We start from the raw sequence: 18209 nt of genomic DNA, 5'->3' as shown, positions 1-18209 counted from the left end.
TGTCGCAGAGACCTTTAAAAAATCGCGTTGCAGGTACGCGAAGCAACTGCGCCCACCACATAAAAACTGTCCGGGATCATGTTTCTTAATTTGGATACCATACTTGTACATATATATATAAAGCACTCCGTCTTCAGGCCACGAGTGGCCTACCGGGACCATCCGACCGCCGTGTCATTCTCAGTAGAGGATGTGGATAGGAGGGGCGTGGGGTCAGCACACCGCTCTCCCGGTCGTTATGATGATATTCTTGACCGAAGCCGCTACTATTCGGTCGAGTAGCTCCTCAGTTGGCATCACGAGGATGAGTACACCCCGAAAAATGGCAACAGCGCATGGCGGCCTGGATGGTCACCCATGTAAGTCCCCACCACGACCGACAGCGCTTAACTTCGGTGATCTCACGGGAACCGGTGTATCCACTGCGGCAAGGCCGTTGCCACATTTATATATGATGCATATTTTTTTGTATGACTGTTTCATAATTTCAAAGGTGTTTTTCTAGAATACATGAAAATGAAGTTTTTTCGATACTTCACTATAAAAACAGTTCATTTTTTGTTTTCGTTTCAAATAGAAAATTGGAAAAATGAACTCTCAAGCAATGCAGGTTTTTTTAGCTGGTTACAAATAAAGACAGTAAAAGTACATTTATTTATTTATTATTTTCTTATGAAACATACACCATGTTTACGCCTTTGCTTGTTATGATTATATACCATTCCATTTCTGTTTTATTTTGAAAAAATGGTGCCTAGAGGCAACTACGACCATTGTTATATTAAATTCGGATTTGGCGAGTTGGAGGACCAGCACATCAATTGGAACTCTGAACGGGTTTATATTGATAATAAGCCGGTAGTCATAATGTTCTGACTGATCGGCGTAAGATCACAGTGTGTTGTACGCGCAGCTGTTCTCGTAAACGATTCGTTGAAGCCAGTGAAATTAAAAGGCCACTTAGAAACAGTCCGTCCTAATTTCCCTGACTGATCACCACAATTCTTTGAAGGAAAATTAGACAATCTGAAAAAAATAAAATTGGACATAGTGGCAGAAGATTTGCGTCATCAGAGGAAACATCCGTAGCGTCGTTGAGATATCAAAATTTATAGAACAATCAAAAACATCTCGCATTAGAGGAGCAGAAATTTTAGTGTTAAAAGCAAAAACAAAAAAATAAACAAACAGATACAAGAAATACCCCTACCGAAGAACACAGTAGAAGATCGAACTGGACTAATGTCAACTGATGCCGAAGAGTAATTTCTTTCAAAAGTTAAAAAATCGCCATGCTTCGCTTCATAGTTTGACATTTCTAACTATTGTCAATTACCCATGTTTGTCCGCTTTTTGGATGAAGACTACTTTATCAAAGAAGAATTTCAGATTCCGCAGTAACTAGGAATGACGTGGAAAGGTATGAACGACATGAAAATAACAGACGTAATATTTTCAGAAACATAACATTATGCGGGAGAAACTCTTCAGTTTCAGTACAGATGGCACTCCATGTATGTTAAGATTACGCTCTGGTCTAGTGACAGGAAAACAGAAGATTTCTTCAGATTTACAACGCATTGTATAATACATCTCCACGCGTTAGCTTGCAAGACTCTTCCTGAATGTCTTAATAATACAATGCAACTGGCCATACATGCTGTAAATATTACCAAAGGAACCGCCTTAAACACACATCTTTTGAAAAGCTATGCACTGAAATGGAGTCCGACCATGAGACCCTTCTCTTTCACATAGAAGTTCGTATGCTGTCAAAGGTAAAATGCTGGGAAGATTATACGATCTCAGAGGACAAGTTTAATTGCATGTAGGTGAGAACAAATATTAGACTTACTTGAGCATTTTTCCGATCTGACGTATTGTCAGATGCATTTGGCTTATCTTGTGGATATATCCACCACTTGAATAAGTTCAAGTTGCAATTGCAACGTTTCGGCAAGAGACGTTTAGAAGGCGTTGCAAATAGCCTAAATTTATCTTTGAATATAAACTTTGTGCTTTTATTGGCGAACTTTAATTATGGATTGGTAAAGTTGGTGGAAAGAGTTATTCTGCGTTCGTGACATTAAAAGCACTCGTTGATGAAAACAAGTATGACACGATTAGCGCAAATGTACAAAAGTACATCAAGATACTCGTACATCTGCAAATGTTGGTTGATGAATTCAATCATTACTTCACAGAATATAATAAAACAGAAAGTCGAGCAAAAACTGGTTCGAAACCCTTTCAGCACAAATGCCGGAGACGTTGTAGAAGAAATCCAGGAAAAGCTCATTGGGTTCCAAAACGATAGCAGCTGTAAAGGCGCATTTAAATCTGATTCTTTTGAGCGCTTTTGGTGTAAAATTCGAGAAACTTCCTTGCGCTATCTGATGCTTTTCTCCACGACCTATTTACGCGAACAAGGAAATTCTATTTTGTTGGTAATCAAAAAGAAGTCCGCGAATCGAATGAGAGTAAGAGATGATAGGCGTACAGCTTTGAGCAATAATATTAACTTCAGGATTACCGAATTTTTATAGAAAATGCAAACACATAAATCACACTGATGAAACTCTAATTTAATTTTCCACTAAAAATGTTATGTTTTCGATTATAATAGTACTGTTACAGCAGATTACTTTTCAGTTTAACCAATGTGTTAAAAGTTTTGATTAAAGTTTATTTTTACATTGACACAGTTTATTTTTCTTGGATCTTGTGAAAATCAAAGAAGTCCGTGGTCAGTAAAAAGGCTGGAAACTACTGATTAGACTAATTACAGATCACCCAGAGAGCCGTACGCCTTCCTACCGCGAGTCATATGTGAGTGGAACAGGGAGAAACCCTAACATGTGGCATCATGATAAGGACCCTCTCCAGTGTATTTCACAGTGATTTGTGTGCGAAGCCTTAGATACCGGATGGGATTAATAGAGGATGTACTTAGAGCGCATACAGAGAAGCGGGCGGAGGCTACCCAAAGATCCGTTTGACTGATAGCTGAAAAATCCTAACTGGAAGGCAGCCTAGCGAGAACTTGCCGTAATGTTGCAGGAACTGACTTCTAGAGTGGAGACAGCAGACATTTTTCAGCCCCTACATTTCGATCCCTTACAGTTCGTGAAGTTGCAAAAAGGCATACTAGCAGTAATTCTTGCCACACTTTGTCTGTTAATCAGACGAGAAAAAACCTTCATATCAAACACAATAGAAAGTACCCTCTGGTACTCACTCCATTGTGGATGGCAGAGTGGAAATGCAGTTGCAGAGAGACGTGTTTGGGCCGTCCTGAACGCTGCAAAGCGTGGGAATCCCATAACAAAGGGTATTTATAAAGTCTGTGGAGCATTTTTGAAAAATGTGAATAGATAAACGCAGGCCGCTCTGGCCGTGCGGTTCTAGGCGCTTTAGTCTGGATCCGCGCGACCGCTACGGCCGCAGGTACGAATCCCGCCTCGGGCATGGATGTGTGTGATGTCCTTAGGTTAGTTAGGTTTAAGTAGTTATAAGATCTAGGGGAGCGATGACCTCAGATGTTAAGTCCCTTAGTAATCAGAGCCATGTGAACCATATGAATAAGTAAACGGCTAAACATAACGTAATAAATGATATAGAACTTGAAAGACAAACTATTCAAGTTCTTATTTTAACGTAACGCCAGCAAGTTAGTTGGAAAACCGCCAACAAGGGCGCCACCGACCTTAGTTACTGAATGGCACTGACAACCAGGCAGAGAAAGCATTTGGAGTGCTAGAATTTGCCCTTTGCGAATCAGCAGGGAATGTGCAAAGAGCTTTCCGTGACAAGTATCAAATCTCCAGTTTGCAACAGCACATTGAAGTCGCACAAGAAATTCGAGGAGAATGGTAGTCTGAGCGATGCAAAACGTTCGGGGCGACCCAGGATGTCGGAACAGACAATGGATCGTGTGAGGGACGTGATGTTAACGAAGTGTGCAAAACCAAGAATTAAACACCCTCAGCAAACAGTGTGGATATATTTCATAAATCATTAAGAGTGAAATAAAAATTGTAGCACCTGCAAGCCATCTCCAGTTCTGCAGTGATATACAAAACGATCCTGAAAATGACAGCTTCGCAAGCAAATGAATCCTCATTGACGAAACCGCTTTTCATCTTTCACTAAATGCCAACCGACACGAAACACGCGTATAAGGGACTGAGAAGAATCCACATACAACAGTCGAACACGTCTGAAATTCTGAGAAAGTTAACGTCGTCTGGGCCGCGTCCAACAGGACAGTCTACGGACCCTTCTTCTTCGCTGACACCCAAACCTCTAAATGGGCAGGCAAGACAGCAATTCAGTGACACCAGTAATTGAAACAAGATGTTAAATATTAGATGGCACGAACATGAGCCACGCAAGGCTCACTATCTACATACAACGTTTGGCACAGATCTACATGTCTGACTTCTGGAGGTTTGGGTAAAAGAGGTCAATGTTATCGCCTATCTCGACATGCTGCAGTTGTCGCTCGTGCCATAACTTGAAACTGGTAACAGGGACTTCATCTTTCACCAAAATGGCGCCCACAGTTGCATACAAGATTACCTGAAGGAGACATCGCTACGACGCTGGATATGCCGTGTAGCGGTTGCTGAACTGGCGCTACTGTTGCAGAACTTTACACCTTGCCATTTTTTCATGTGCGATTACATGAGGAATAGCGTTTTATGTTCCACCTGTACCATAGAACCTCGAAGAAAAGGTAAAATAAAGCGAAACGAGAACATGTGAAACATCGCTACAACACCTCGTAGAGCTTACACAAAACATGTTTCTGTCATTCATAAACAACTTTCGTACTTATCAATACACTACTGGCCATTAAATTTGCTACATCACGAAGATGACGTGCTACAGACGCGAAATTTAACCGACAGGAAGGAGATGCTGTGATACGGGAATGATTAGCGTTTCAGAGCATTCACAAGGTTGGAGCCGGTGGCGATACCTACAACATGCTGACGTGAGGAAAGTTTCCAACCGATTTCTCATACACAAACAGCAGTTGACCGGGGTTGCCTGGTGAAACGTTGTTGTCATGCCTCGTATAAGGAGGAGAAATGCCTACCATCACGTTTCCGACTTCGATAAAAGTCGGATTGTGGCCTATCACGATTGCGATTTATCGTATCGCGACATTGCTGCTCGCGTTGGTCGTTATCCAATAACTGTTAGCAGAATATGGAATCGTTGTGTTCAGGGGAGTAATACGGAATGCCGTGCTGGGTCCCAACGGCCTCGTATCACTAGCAGTCGAGATGACAGGCATCTTATCCGCATGGCTGAAACGTATCGTGCAGCCACGTCTCGATCCCTGAGTCAACAGATGGGGGCGTTTGCAAGACAACAACCATATGCACGAACAGTTAGACGACGTTTGCAGCAGCATGGACTATAAGCTTGGATACCATGGGGGCTGTTACCTTTGACGCTGCATCACAGACAGGAGCGCCTGCGGTGGTGTGCTCAACGATGAACCTGGGTGCACGAATGGCAAAACATCATTCTTTCGGATGAATCCGGGTTCTGTTTACAGCATGATGATGCTCGCATCCGTGTTTGGCGACATCGCGGTGAACGCACATTGGAAGCGTGTATTCGTCATCGCCATACTGGCGTATCACCCGGCGTGATGGTACGGGGTGCCACTGGTTACACGTCTCCGGCACCTCTTGTTCGCATTGACGGCACTTTGAACAGTGGGCGTTACTTTTCAGATGTGTTACGACCCGTGGCTCTACCCTTCATTCGATGCCTGCGAAACCGTACATTTCAGCAGGATAATGCACGACCGCATGTCGTAGGTCCTGTACGGGCCTTTCTGGATACAGAAAATGATCGACTGCTGCCCTGGCCAGCACATTCTCCAGATCTTTCACCAATTGAAAACGTCTGGTCACTGGTGGCAGAGCAACTACTCTTGATGAACTGTGGTATCGTGTTGAAGCTGCATGGGCAGCTGTGCCTGTACATGCCATCCAAGCTCTGTTTGACTCAATGCCCAGGCGTATCAAGGCCGTTATTACGGCCAGAGCTGGTCGTTCTGGGCAGTGATTTCTCAGGATCTATGCACCCAAATTGTGTGAAAATGTAATCGCATGTCAGTTCTAGTATAATATATTTGTCGAATGAATACCCGTTTATCATCTGCATTTCTTCTTGGTGTAGCAATTTTAAAGGTCAGTAGTGTATTTTTACTGCCGCTCACGCTGGATCGGACATGGACTGAATTGGTCACCAGATTATATGTGCGCCGTGTGACGATCGTTGGCTACATAGAACATTTACAAAAATTATACTGAGGGTTTGTCTTTCACATACTGGATCATCTGATACCTTGTTCTTGACCATATATCTGTAGGCCTACCGATTGTTCTGAAATGATTCATGAACTTTATAATTAATTGGCATATGGTGCATCTCCGCCAAAGTCTGTGACGGCTCGCAGAGTGTAGATGTAGGTGTAGATTTAGATACAGGGAAATGTGCTGGCGACGTCATGAGTGCTGCGAAGGAGGCGACGAACATAAAACAATGACCGAAAAAAATCGCAACACAAAAAATATCTAATGTACAGAAATTAAATTTCTGGAATACATTTGTCTAGGTTACACATTTAAGTGATTAACATTACAAGATCACAGATTGATGTAAGCATGAGATAAGCCATTAATATCTGGTGTAACCGTCAGAATGTTGAATGCAAGCATGTTAAGTCCATGCATTGTGTTGTGTAGGTGCTGGACGTCAGTTTGTGGGATGTAGTTCCATGCCTGTTGCACTTGATCGGTCAATACAGGGACAGTTAATGCTGTTTGTGGATGACTCTGGAGTTGACGTCTGATGATTTTCCCTACGTGTTCGGCTGTAGACAGATATGGTGACTAAGCAGGCTAAGGCAACATGTCGACGTCTCGTACACTATGTTGGGTGACAACAGCAGTATGTGGGTGAGCGTTATCCTGCTGGAAAACACCCTCACGAAAGCTGTTCATGAAAGGCAGAACAACAGGACGAATCACGAGACTTACGTACAGATTTGCAGTCAGGGCGCGAGGGATAACCACAAAAGTGCTCCTGGTGGTATACGAGGTCGCACCATAGACCATAACTTCAGTAGTACGGGAGTCACTCCAAAAGAAATGCACACTATTTTTGTAAAAATACAGTTTCATTCTGCATGTGTTAAAGTCTTACAGTGTGTAGATACATCCTTCCCGCTTGTTTTCAAACTTAGTTCAAACGGTTCCCGTGAGTGGCGCCGTCACAGCATGGCTTCACGATGGCTTCTACACTTGACGTTCGTCAGATGCAACGTGCTGTCATAGAATTCGTATGCTGTGAAAACGAGTCAGTGGGAAACATCCACAAGAGGTTGAAAAATGTGTATGGAGATGCTGTTGTCGATCGCAGTACCTTCAGTTAGTCGGTGGCGAAGTAGGTTATGTGATAAAAGCGGGCACGGCAGTATTAATATTGAGGACTGTCCTCACAGCGGCAGGCTTCGTACTGCACACACTCCAGACAATGTGCAGAGAATTAACGAATTGGTGACTGCTGACAGACGCATCACAGTGAACGAATTGTCACGCTACGTTGGGGTAGGGGAAGGAAGTGTTTGCAGAATACTGAAAGTGTTGGCGTTAAAAAAGATTTATGCAAGGTGGGTTCCCAGGATGTTGACAGTGGCTCACAAAGAAACAAGAAAAACGGTATGCAGCGAACTTTTGGAACAGTACAAGAATGGTGGAAATGAATTTCTTGGAAGAATTGTGACAGGTGATGAAACATGGCTCCATCATTTTTCACCAGAGACGAAGGGGCAATCAATGGAGTGGCATCATGCAAATTCACCCAAGAAAAAAAATTCGAAACCACACCTTCTGCTGGAGAAGTTATGGCTACAGTGTTTTTCGATTACGAAGGACTCTTGCTTGTGGACATCATGCCAAGTGGAACCACCATAAATTCTGATGCATATGTGATGATACTGAAGAAACTTCAAGCTCGACTGAGTCGTGTTCGACCACATCGGTAAAAGCATGATGTTTTGCTGTTGCACGACAATGCACGGCCACATGTCAGTCAAAAAACCATGGAAGCAATCACAAAACTCGGGACAACACTGAAACACCCGCCTTACAGTCATGACCTGGCTCCATGTGACTATCATCTCTTTGGGACACTGAAAGACTCTCTTCGTGAAACAAGATTTGAAGATGATGACTCCTTTGTGCACGCTGCCAAACAGTGGCTCCAACAGGTTGGTCCAGAATTTTACCATGCTGGTATACAGGCGCTGGTTCCAAGATGGCGTAAGGCAGTTGAGAGGGATGGAAATTATCTGGAGAAATGAAAATATTGTCCCTAAAGGATGTATCTACACATTGTAACACTTTCAAACATGTAGAATAAAAGATGGATTTAAAAAAAATAGTGTGCATTTCTTTCGAAGTGACCCTCGTAGATCCAGTGTGTCCTGCAAGCGGCCAGTTTCGTTGCAGGGAATCAACTGGCCTCCTTCGAACCAACGTGCAGCCATCACTGGGACTGAGGTAGAACCATCTTTCATCAGAAAACACAGTAGTCCTCCAATGAGCGCTCGCTTCACATCGCTGAAGTCGGAAATGGCGGTGGTTTGGGGTCAGTAGAATGCACGCTACAGAACTCAGAATGCACGTCTGGCCAGGAGGTGTCCTTGAAGTACCCAATTTTTAACAGCTCGTTGTGTCACTGCAGTGCCAACTGCTTCTGCAGTTGCAGTACGAAGCGCCAGAGCCATACGCCGAACACGATGGTCTTCCCAGTCGGTAGTGCCACGTGGCCGTCCGGGGCCCGCTCTTCTTGCGACCGTACATTTTCGTGACCACCGCTGCCAGCAGTCATACACAGCGGCTACATTGGTGCCAAGTCTTTTTACAGTAACGCAGTACGAACATCCAGCTTCTCGTAGCCCTATTACACGACCTCGTTCAAACTCAATAAGGTTCAAATAATGGCGTTTTTGTCACCCTAAAGGCATTCTTGACCAACATCATGTCATCACGTCCAATCTCAAAGTTATCTAACGTTCACGACCGCTGCGTCTTCATAGTGGCGCTACTAGCGCCACTGTTATGCGACTGGCGCGAAATCTGAATAGACATCATCTTTCAGATGTAGAAACACGCCTACCAATTTTCATTTATTCTCACAACTCTTTCATGGTGTTGCGATATTTTTCCGTCAGTGTATGTGGTGCAGTAGAAAGTACGGTATAGATGCAGATGCAGAGTCGATGCAGGGAGGCGTGCTGGCGGCGTCACGCGTGCCACAAAGCACGGACGCGAACGCGGCCGGGGGATCCGCCTATTGATTATTCAGCGGAGCACACGCGCCCCCGCCCCCCATTCTGCGACCATTAAATAACTGCATCGCTACCAGCTGTCCGCCAAATAAACTGTTTAGCCCGTACTCGGAAGAACAATTGTTGTCCAGCTGTGTGTGCGCTGTCCACGCGCAGAAGAAAAATTTAATTACCGGTGGCTCCGTTGCCACAGCTGTTAACGGGATACAGAACCGACCCTTTCTCCCGACAACCCCCTCCGTCTCCCTCTCGCCCCCTCCTCCGTGCCACCACCCCCACCCCCAACACCTCTGTGGATAAATATTAAACGACATTGTTCCGCTGCGAGCACCCGTAAATTATTGTCACGGCCACGGCACAAGCTTTGCAGAACGCATCGTCGGCCACAAAGCGCCGTCAGCAATAAAAATGGTTTCCTTTGTCAACACCGTCATGACGTTGTGTCACCAGAACATAATCTCTCACAACCGCTAACGAGTTCAGTGTCGACAACACATTAAATTTTATCTCTTCATCATTCGTATTCACGTACTCCTATACTGAAATAACTATACTAAAAGGAAAAGAAGGATGGCGAGAAATGACTGACTAAACTTCTAAAACAAAGAGGAGTATTGCATAGGAAATCAGTACCCCCTGATTCCAGGTGTCACAACCACTCTCTTCTGTGTCATCTGTCTCTCCTACAAATTCCCCTATAATACTTGGGCTCTTAGGCACTATTTAATACCACAGTACATGGACTATTTGTTATTCATACGTCCCTTTACGAATAGCATTGAGATGTGCAGGAAATGTGATCCAGCAAATGACCTAAACCCAGTTGCGAACTTACAGCATGCTGCAATAGCTGTGGGTCAGCAACTTCTGTTAATCAGTACAACGAAAAACCAGACCACAGTTGCCGAGACCTATTTTCAAATCATGTGAAGATGTGAGAACCGTGTCAAAAATGTGCAACGAAGAGCTGCAGCGCATACAGATGCATATGCTGTAACTGTTCATTGCATATTTTTGACATGGTTTTCACATCTTCGTAAATACCATTTTTGACTATGTCACCATGATTTGAAAATGAGTCTCGGTCCGAAACTAGTATCGAGTGAACAAAAAAAGTTAACTTCCAGTAAGAAACCAGCCATATCGATATGACGATGACACGTTCGTAGTATGGACACACGGAGCAGAGGAGTTGGATGCCTTCCTGACGCATCTAAACAGCATTAATCCGAAAAACCAATTTACTATGGAGAAGGAGAGTAATGGGCAATTGAATTTCCGGGAAGTGTCTGTGATTAAGCGACGGGACAGAACGTTGGGCCATAAGGTGTATAGAAAGGCCACACATACTGATCGTTATGTGCATAAAGATTCAAACCACCACCCTAGACAAAAAAGAGGTGTAATAAAAACCTTGGTAGACAGGGCGTATAAAATTTGTGAACCAGTTTATTTAAAAGATGAGATCGAACACCTACGGTCAACTTTCGTGAAGAATGGCTATTCTACCAAGGAGCACTTCGCTCTAGACAGAGAATCAGGAACAACGACGGACGACAGTCGCCCAACGGCAAGGTTTTTCTTCCGTTCGTTAGTAAGGTCACAGATAGCATAGGGAACGTGTTATTTTCAGACACTTCTTGTACCATGAATGTCATTCCCTCGTGTCTTAACAGATGTCCTATCATCCTGTCCCTTCTCCTTATCAGTGTTTCCCACATATTCCTTTCCTCTCCGATTCTGCACAGAACCTCCTCATTCCTTACCATATCAGTCCACATAATATTCAACATTCGTCTGTAGAACGATATTTCAAATGCTTCAATTCTATTCTGTTCCGGTTTTCCCACAGTCGATGTTTCACTACCATACAACGCTGCACCGCTGACGTACATTCTCAGAAATTTCTTCCTCAAATTAAGGCCGGTATTTGATATTAGTAGACTTCTCTTGGCCAGGAATGCTCTTTTTGCTATTGCTAGTCCGCTTTTGATGTCCGCTTTGCTCCGTCCGTCATTGGTTATTTTACTGCCTAGGTAGCAGGATTCCTTAACTTCATTTACTTCGTGGCCATCAATGTTGATATTAATGTTCTCGCTGTTCTCATTTCTACTAGTTCTCATTACCTTCGACTTTCTTCGATTTACTCTCAATCCATACCCTGTACTCATTAGACTGTTCATTCCGTTCAGCAGATCATTTAATTCTTCTTCACTTTCACTCAGGATAGCAATGTCATCAGCAAATCGTATCATTGATATCCTTTCACCTTGTATTTTAATTCCACTCCTGAACCTTTCTTTTATTTCTATCATTGCTTCCTCGATGTACAGATTGAAGAGTAGGGGCGAAAGGCTACATCCTTGTCTTACACCCTTTTTAATACGAACACTTCGTTCTTGGTCGTCCACTCTTATCATTCCCTCTTGGCTGTTGTACATATTGTATATGAGCCGTCTCTCCCTGTAGCTTACCCCTACTTTTTTTCAGAATTTCAAACAACTTACACCATTTTACATTGTCGAACGCTTTTTCCAGATCGACAAGTCCTATGAACATGTCTTGATTTTTCCTTTAGCCTTGCTTCCATTACTAACCGCAACGTCAGAATTGCCTCTCTCGTGCCTTTACCTATCCTAAAGCCAAACTGATCGTCATCTAGCGCATCCTCAATTTTCTTTTCCATTCTTCTGTATATTATTATTGCAAGCAAGTTGGATGCTTGAGCTGTTAAGCTGATTGTGTGATAATTCTCGCACTTCTCAGATCTTGCCGTCTTCGGAATTGTGATGATGATGCTTTTCCGAAAGTCAGATGGTATGTCGCCAGACTCATACATTCTACACACCAATGTGAATAGTCGTTTTGTTGCCGGCCGGGGTGGCCGAGCGGTTCTAGGCACTACATCTGGAACTGCGCGTCCGCTACGGTCGCAGGTTCGAATCCTGCCTCGGGCATGGATGTGTGTGATGTCATTAGGTTAGTTAGGTTTAAGTAGTTCTAAGTTCTAGGGGACTGATGACCTCAGTAGTTAAGTCCCATAGTGCTCAGAGCCATTTGAGCCATTTTTGAGTCGTTTTGTTGCCACTTCCCCCCAATGATTTTAGAAATTCTGATGGAATGTTATCTATCCCTTCTGCCTTACTTGATCTTAAGTCCTCCAAAGCTCTTTTGAATTCTGATCCTAATACTGGATCCCCTATCTCTTCTAAATCAACTCCTGTTTCTTCTTCTATCAGTATCAGACAAATCATCCCCCTCATAGAGGCGTTCAATGTATTCTTTCCGCCTATCCGCTCTCTCCTCTGCATTTAACAGTGGAATTCCCTTTGCACTCTTAATGTTATCAACCCTACTTTTAATGTCGCCGAAGGTTGTTTTGACTTTCCTGTATACTGAGTCAGTCCTACCTACAATCATTTCTTTTTCGATTCTTCACGTTTTTCCTGCAGCCATTTCGTCTTAGTTTCCCTGCACTTCACATTTATTTCATTCGTCAGCAGCTTGTATTTCTGTATTTCTGAGTTTCCCGGAACATTTTCGTACTTCCTCCTTTCATCGATCAATTGAAGTATTTCTTGTGTTACCCATGGTTTCCTCGCAGTTACCTTCTTTGTATCTACGTTTTCCCTCCCAACTTCTGTGATGGCCCTTTTTAGAGATGTCCATTCCTCTTCAACTGTACTGTCTACTGGTCTATTCCTTATTGCTGTATTTATATACTTAGAGAATTTCGACCATATCTCGTCATTCCTTAGTACTTCCGTGTCTCACTTCTTTGCGTATAGATTCTTCCTAACCAATGTCCTAAACTTCAGTCTACTCTTCATCACTACAATATTGTGATCTGAGTCTATATCTGCTCCTAGGTATGCCTTACAATCCAGTATCTGATTTCGGAATCTCTGTCTGACCATGATGTAATGTAACTGAAATCTTGCCGTATCTCCCGGCCTTTTCCAAGTGTACCTCCTCCTCTTGTGATTCTTGAATAGAGTATTCGCTATTACTAGCTGAAACCTTGTTACATGCTTCAATTAGTCTTTCTCTCATTCCTTGTCCCCAGCCCATATTCTCCTGTAACCTTTTCTTCTCCCGTTTTCAATCTTATAAAGCAAATGGAGCACTGTACTTCGTTTACACCGTACTTCGTAAAATACTTCCAATCTCGGGACAGTGCCATTCTGTAATACAATAGATGCCCAACTACGACAGTGAGTAACTACCATATAGACCAGGTAGAGCAAGTCTTGCACATTACATCTACACACGTACCATCTAATAGGCCACGCCACGTGCTAACAGGTACATTATTGTCTCAGCTTTGGTATACCAATTCTTGTGCCATAACTTTGTTGCTCATTGCTGTCTGCATTGTTATTAAAATAGCACTTATCACTTTTCTTATTTTCTATAATAAAGCCATATTTCAAAACAGAGCAAATTTTACGAATAAAAATTACTCGCCATGGTGAAAATTTCACTCTGCAGCAGAGTCTGCGCTGATATAAAACTTCCTTTCAGATTAAAACTGTGTGCTGCACCGAGAATTGAGCTCGGGGCTTTTGCCTGTCGTGGGCAAATGCTCTACCAACTGAGCTACCCAAGCACGATTCACGACCCCTCCTCACACCTTTAACTCCGCCAGTACCTCGTGTCCTACCTTCCTGCAGACCTTCCACAACTAGCCCTCCTGGAAGAAAGGATACTGCGGAGACATGGCTTAGCCATAGCCTGGGGGATGTTTCCAGAATTAAATTTTCACTCTGCTGCGGAGTGTGCGCTGATATGAAGATTCCTGGAAGATTAATACTGTGTGCCGGACGGAGATTCGAACTTGTGACCTTTGCCTTTCGCGGGCAAGCGCTCTACCAACTGTGGTCCCCACGCACGAGTCAGGACCCGTCCTCACACTATTAATTGCGCCAGTTCGGGAGATAGGCGACGAAGTACTGGCGGAATTAATGCTTTGGGGACGGGGCGGCAGTCGTGCTTGGGTAGCTCAATTGGTAGAGCACTTGCCCGTGAAAAGCGAAGGTTCCGAGCTCGATTCGCGGTCCGGCACTGAGTTTCAGTCTGCCAGGAAGATTCAAAAATTACTTGTTCTTTAAAAAAGGTTTATTTAAAACTGCTGCAAAGGCCAAATACAGAAAAATATTGGTTATTCAGAACTAAAATACCGGTGTCGGTTTTGAACGGTCGGTTTTTCCCATCCCTAGTGTCCAGTTGCAACACCGATGGTCTGACGATCGAACACAGACCCTCCTATATGCTGACCCACTGGGCACCCGCCAATGCCGGACACAGCCAACCAGGCGTTGAGGTCGGGTGTCTCCTCTTCTGTCACTCACCATTACTGGGCAGTCCTCCCACTCGCCTTGCCAGCAGCACAGCAAGTCCAGACCGCTACGCTGCATGTGACAGAACACACCACCGCCAAAGAAAGCTTGCCACGCAAGGTCTCCCAGCTGCTGGGCTGTGTGTGGTGAGTGTAGCGTCTGCAGGCATCTTCACGACTACGCGTCGAGCACCTACTAACTGTGAGTTTGCCGCCCACTCCCCGCACGCTGCACGTGGGCACAAGTTTTCTGTAGTAAAGTTTTGTAACAAAATCAGTGAAACAATTGTTTCCAAGCTGAACATGAGTAGAGCTACCCACTAGACACCCGAGCTCCTACACTGGCATACCACACTACCCTGGGTCATATCCAGTGTTACTAAGCCGTGCACGTGTTACAGTCGGTTTCTGTCGCTCATGAAACTTCTATGCAGGGCATTTCCAAACAGCGGGTTGGTTGGTGTCTTGTGAGAGGGCGTGGAGCCGCTCACTTAACATGTGCGTTCCTTCCTGATCGAAATGTCTGATTGGCGTTCGTTTTAGTAACTGGAATAGTTCACCGAGAGAGGTGGAGGTCCGATTCGTGTTATCGGTGGCCGTTGAAACAGTATGCATCCAATAGTAGAAGAATTATTGCTTCCTTCGACTTTTATGGTCACGGAAACGTTTTTGGATTCGGCCCGTTCCTCATTTTGGCTGCCTTGGTTGTGGACGCCGTGGCATCAGTAATAACTTGCAGCCAAGGAAAGGAAGCGGTATGCATACGACAGTTGTAGAATCATTGCGTCCGTCTCTCTTCATGGCCTCGGGATTACGTCTTCGGAGTCGGTAAGTGTCTTATTTCTGTTGCCTTTGTTGTGGATACTGTGCTGTCGGAACTAACTTACACCCAAAAGCAGGCGTTCCAAAAAAGGTGAGGTCTGTTATGTGTAGATAAAGGGCCTAAAAGGGCGCTGGGATGTGCAAAACTTTTGTTGGTTGAGCGAAATTCAGTTTGGGGTCTCGTGTATAATGTCGCTTACCTTTCTTCAGTGACAGCTCTTTGTTGTTGTTGTGGTCTTCAGTCCAGAGATTGGTTTGATGCCACTCCCGATGCTACTCTATCCTGTGCAAGCTTCTTCATCTCCCAGTACCTACTGCAACCTAATCTTTCTGCATCTGTTTAGTGTATTCATCTCTCCGTCTCCCTCTACGATTTTTACCCTCCACGCTGCCCTCCAATACTAAATTGGTAATCCCTTGATACCTCAGAAAATGCCTTACCAGCCGATCCTTTCTTGTAGTCAAGTTGTGCCACAAATTTCTCTTCTCTCCAATTCTATTCAATACCTCCTCATTAGTTATGTGATCTACCCATCTAATCTTCAGCATTCTTCTGTAGCACCACATTTCGAAAGCTTCTATTCTCTTCTTGTCCAAACTATTTATCGTCCATGTTTCACTTCCATGCATGGCTACACTCCATACAAATACTTTCAGAAACGACTTCCTGACATTTAAATCTATACTCGATGTTAACTAATTTCTCTTCATCAGAAACGCTTTCCTTGCCATTGCCAGTCTACATTTTATATCTTCTCTACTTCGACCATCATCAGTTATTTTGCTCGCCAAATAGCAAAACCCCTTTACTACTTTAAGTGTCTCATTTCCTAATCTAATTCCCTCAGCATCACCCGATTTAATTCGACTACATTCCATTATCCTCGTTTTGCTTTTGTTCATCTCATATCCTCCTTTCAAGACACTGTCCATTCCGTTCAACTGCTCTTCCAGGTCCTTTGCTGTCTCTGACAGAATTACAATGTTATCGGCGAACCTTAAAGTTTTTATTTCTTCTCCATGGATTTTAATTCCAACTCCGAATTTTTCTTTTGTTTGTTTCACTGCTTGCTCAATATACAGATTGAATAACATCGGGGATAGGCTACAACCCTGTCCCACTCCCTTCCCAACCACTGCTTCCCTTTCATGTCCCTCGACTCTTATAACTGCCTTCTGGTTTCTGTACAAATTTTAAATAGCCTTTCGCTCCCTGTAGTTTACCTCTGCCACCCTCAGAATTTGAAAGAGAGTATTCCGGTCAACATTGTCAAAAGCTTTCTCTAAGTCTACAAATGCTAGAAATGTAGGTTTGTCTTTCCTAATCATTTTCTAAGATAAGTCGTAGGGTCAGCATTGCCTCACGTGTTCTAATATTTCTACGGAATTCAAACTGATCTTCCCCGAGGTCGTCTTCTACCAGTTTTTCGATTCGTCTGTAAAGAATTCGTGTTAGTATTTTGCAGCCGTGTCTTATTAAACTGATAGTTTGGTAATTTTCACATCTGTCAACACCTGCTTTCTTTGAAATTGGAATTATTATATTTTTCTTGAAATCTGAGGATATTTCACCTGTCTCATACATGGGATTGGAATTATTATATTTTTCTTGAAGTCTGAGGATATTTCGCCTGTCTCATACATCTTGCTCACTAAATGGTAGAGTTTTGTTAGGCCTGGTTCTCCCAAGGCTATCATTAGTTCTAATGGGATGTTGTCTACTCTGGGGCCTTGTTTCGAATTAGGTCTTTCAGTGCTCTGTAAAACTCTTCACGCAGTATCATACCTCCTATTTCATCTTCATCTATATTCTCTTCCATTTTTATAATATTGTCCTCAAGAACTTCGCCCTTGTATAGACCCTCTATATGCTCCTTCCACCTTTCTGCTTTCCCTTCTTTGCTTAGTACTGGGTTTCCATCTCAGCTCTTGATATTCATGCAAGTCGTTCCCTTTTCTCCAAAGGTCTCTTTAACTTTCCTGTAGGCAGTATCTATCTTACCCCTAGTGATATGCGCCTCTACATCCTTACATTTCTCCTCTAGCCATAGTTCATATCAAAGTTATTTTGAACCTACTTTTAAAGGTTACTTTAATGTTGATTGTTTTTTGGAAGTCTCGCTTCAGTATTCATATTTTGAAATACGTGTTTCCGGTTAACGGCCCAAATGTTAAAACTGCAAACCGTTTTACATTGTTTGTTTTCCTTTAAATTGCTATTATAATCTATTCAGTTCGAGGTTACTGTGTCAAAGTATGCAAAAGAATCACTTAAATTAAAAAGTTCCCACTCACTAAAAATTCTCTAATCAATCATTAAATAATAGGTACTTAAAGTCTGCAAACCTGAACTGGTTAGTTAAAGTTGTAAATGCCTTGGAAGATCTTCTAGTTTTAATGCTACTCTGTGTCTCTTTACACTTGAAGGGACCGAGAGATGTCTGGGGAAGCCCAAGTTGGTAGGCTTATGTTAATGCACCAATTGTTTTCAGCTCTTCTGTGAGTTGTTTGTTTGGAGACTTGTGAACTTGTTAACATTGATTCTGTTACTGTTTTTCTCACCTGAGAGTCATGTGAACAATAAAGTCTTTCGCAAATGTGTCATTTTCAGTCGTAATTACTAACGATTTTAGTAGTAGTGACACGAACACTTTTCCAGTCATGCGA

The 18209-nt window shown here is 43.3% G+C and overlaps 1 pseudogene; it reads right to left on the bottom strand.

The window, feature by feature from the left end:
* Positions 1–323: 323 nt before the first annotated feature.
* Positions 324–441, bottom strand: LOC126189064 (5S ribosomal RNA; annotated as a pseudogene).
* Positions 442–18209: the final 17768 nt, after the last annotated feature.

Source organism: Schistocerca cancellata, chromosome 5 (genome assembly GCF_023864275.1).
Source record: "Schistocerca cancellata isolate TAMUIC-IGC-003103 chromosome 5, iqSchCanc2.1, whole genome shotgun sequence".
NCBI lineage: Eukaryota > Metazoa > Arthropoda > Insecta > Orthoptera > Acrididae > Schistocerca > Schistocerca cancellata.
This window is presented reverse-complemented; position numbering and strand designations above follow the sequence as displayed.